The 3430-nt window shown below is 43.8% G+C and overlaps 1 pseudogene; it reads left to right on the top strand.

The window, feature by feature from the left end:
- The first annotated feature begins 1461 nt into the window (after window positions 1–1461).
- Window positions 1462–3147, top strand: LOC124962395 (protein AATF-like; annotated as a pseudogene).
- Window positions 3148–3430: the final 283 nt, after the last annotated feature.

Genomic DNA, 3430 nt, shown 5'->3' with positions numbered 1-3430 from the left:
GCTGTGGCATATGGAATGTTGCATCACAGGGACGAGTTGCATTGTTCTAATGCCTAAAATTTCCTTTCAGCTTGTCCTTTTTCAACTTCATCATCAATTTTGTAGATTACTGACATCTTCCAATAAGGTCTTCTATATGTAAGTTATCTGGAGCCATTTTCTGTTGTTTTCAGTTGAGGAATCTGACACAGAAAATGAGACAATGTTGAGTGGTTAGCAACAGCCAACCCTTTGGAAGAATTAGGGGGAATCTGAGACTTGTCTAACTTCCTGGAGGCTGAAGGCAGTGAGCACCAGGCATGAGACTTTGATGGTTCACAGTGTATTAAGTGACAAAAACAACTAATTATTTTATACCTTATGGTCATCTGAAATAACATACATGCTACAGACATGCATTGGAGGATCACACTGTGTTCTCAATAAAACAGGGGGTAATGATAAAAGTCAAAGTTTAGAATTTGTCTAAATATAACAGACTGGAAAGCTAACAAAGGGAATAGTGAGAGCAAATCCTTAAGTTCTTCCTCGAGACCGATAAAAATCTGTCAATTTTTTATCATTGTCCTAATAGCATTAATTTCTGGTGGCTATAGTTTAAAGTGTCTCTCAAAGCCCCATGTGTTAAAAGCTTGGTCTCCAGGCCATGGTGCTTTTGGGAGGTGGTGAATCCTTTAAGAGGTAGGGTCTAATGGAAGAAATTACAGTCGCTGGAGATGTGCCCTTGGAAGGATTGTGGGACCCTGGTCCATTCCTATTTTTTCTCTTCAGCTTCCTGGATATCATGAGGCAAAAAGGTTCATTTCATCATGTAATTACTGAGCCACTAGAGGCCCAGAACAAGAGGTCTACACAACCATGAGCTAAGGACTCTGACACCATGAACCAAAATAAACATTTTCTCTTACTAAGTTGATCATCTCTGATATTTTGTCATAGTAAAAGAAAGCTGATTTAGTCAAAAACTAAACTCATATTTATTATACGGCAGATCCTTAAGTATATAAATTGAATTTATAGGTCCTCTTTGTGCTTTGGACAAGTTACTTACAATAGAGGTGAGGTCTGCATACCTGCCCTTTATGCTGTCAGATACATGACCTTTATTATCTTGGAAATTAAGCAATCTCTCTGGAGGGGAGACATGTCTAGTTTTCCTACTAAGGAATAAAAATAAATTTATTCAGAAAAAAAGTCACTCTATCTTTCCAGGGCTTCCTATTTACAAGACATTCCAGGAAAGATAAAACTGGTGGTCAATATTTAGATATGTAGAAACTTATACAAGAGATTCCTAGAAAATTGTTTCCAGGGTCTGGAGCTGAGCGCCAGACTCCACTCCATTCCTGACTATGTTGCGGTGAAGGGTCTGTGCAAGAGCCTCTGGCCTGGGAAAGAGCATTTGAGCAGGGGCTTGCGCCGCACTTTCATGTGCACAGGGCATCCCCGGGCCTGGTGGTGATGGCGGGGATGCAGCCCCTGGCCCTGCAGTTGGAACAGTTGAATCCGCGACTGCAAGAGGCGGATCCTGAGGCTGACCCGGAAGAGGCCACCGCTGCCAGAGTGATTGACAGGTTTGATGAAGGGGAAGATGGAGAAGGTGATTTCCTGGCAGTGGGTAGCATTAGAAAACTGGCATCAACCTCCTTCTTGGACACAAACAAAAGGTATTCTGGCAAGACAACCTCTAGGAAAGCTTGGAAGGAAGACCATTGGGAGCAGACTCTACCAGGTTCATCCGATGATGGAATACCTGATGAGGAAGGGTCTGGAGATGGAGATTCAGAGGGTCTGGGTCTTGAGGAATCTGATGAGGATGACCTGAGTGCTGCTGAGGAACAGGATGCTGAGGACGATGGGGAGAGCAGTTTGGCAGGAAGGAAAAAAAAGCAGAAGCCACTCTTGAAAAACACCAGGCTTCAGTTTCCAGAGCATTAGTGACTTTGAGAAATATGCCAAGGGGATGGATAACCTTGGAGCAGTGAGGAGGAGGAAGATGAAGAAGAGGAGAGTGGCATGGAAGAAGGGGACCTTGAGGAAGATGGGGAGGGTGAGAGTGAGGAAGACAGGGCTGGAGACAAGAGCAGTGAAGATGATGGTGTGGTGTTAACCTTCTCCAGCATCAAGGTTTCTGAGGAAGTGGAGAAAGGAAGAGCCATGAAAAATCAGTCGTGGGACCAGCTCTTGGAAGGAAGGATCAAACTACAAAAAGCTCTGTTGGCAACCAATCAGTTGCCTCAATCAGACGTTTTTCCTGTTTTCAAGGACAAAGGTGGCCCAGAATTTGCCAGTGCCTTAAAAAATAGTCACAAAGCTCTTAAAGCACTTTTGAGGTCATTGAGAGATCTTCAGGCAGAGCTACTTTTCCAGTACCCAGACACTAGACATCTGGAGATGGGACGAAACCCAAAGAGGAAAATGAGGAGATTTCTAGTGAAGATGATGAGCTAGTAAAGAGAAGAAGTGGAGAAGGCCCCACTGAAGAGGAAGTTGGAGATGGATGACTATCCCAGCTTCATGGCAAAGCCTTTTGTTGACTTCACAGACTACAGGAACCGAACATTGCAGAAGAGGCATGTTAAAACCAAGCTGGCTTCTGGAAAGTTGGGGAAGGTTTTTGGTGCATTTGAACAGTCAATCTTGACTCAGATTGATCATATTCTGATGAATAAAGAAAGATTACTTCAAAGAACAAAGACCAAGCATTCAATCTACCAAGTTCTTGGCAAACATGAACCAGAAGCTCAACCTGTCCTATAGAATTTGCCAGGAGAACTGGAGATCCTTCCTCAAGTTCCTCTCAATGCTCACCTGAAGGACATGGCTGAAGAAATATTTGATGATGATGACTTTTACCACCAGCTCCTTCGAGAACTCATAGAACAAAAGATCAGCTCCTTGGATCCCAATGATCAGGTGGTCATGGGAAGGCAGTGGTTTGCAATCCAGAAGCTACAAAGAAAAATCTACAAGAAAGTAGATAGGAAAACCAGAACAGAAGGGAAACTTCGGTTTCACGTCCTTAGCAAGCTCCTGAGCTTCATGGCAATTATTGACCATATCACAATGAATGATGATGCCAGAACAGAGTTGTATTGATCTCTTTTTGGCCAGTTCAACTCTCCTGACACCGGCCTTGGGGATTGACTTCACTGTCTCCTTTGCTGTGGGCCTCCAGGCAGCTCCTCCCTGTACCCCACCAGATCTGCTGGCTGCTCATCCAGGAGGCAGCTGTGACTCCATGGTGCTGAGCCGAGAGGGGATCCCTGGGAAGGAGCTGTGCCCAGAATTCCTGCCTAGTGCCTGCAAGGGCACCTCCCTGTGTCCTTTAATCACCACAAATAAAAAGTATTGTCACACACAACGAAAGAAAAGAAAAGAAAAATGTTTTCAAAAAATATACAGTACTGAAGTCCTACATTTAAAAAGA

Source organism: Sciurus carolinensis, chromosome 12, assembly GCF_902686445.1.
Source record: "Sciurus carolinensis chromosome 12, mSciCar1.2, whole genome shotgun sequence".
NCBI classification, from domain to species: Eukaryota; Metazoa; Chordata; class Mammalia; order Rodentia; family Sciuridae; genus Sciurus; species Sciurus carolinensis.
The sequence above is the reverse complement of the archived record's forward strand: the minus strand, read 5'-3'. Positions and strand labels throughout refer to the sequence as shown.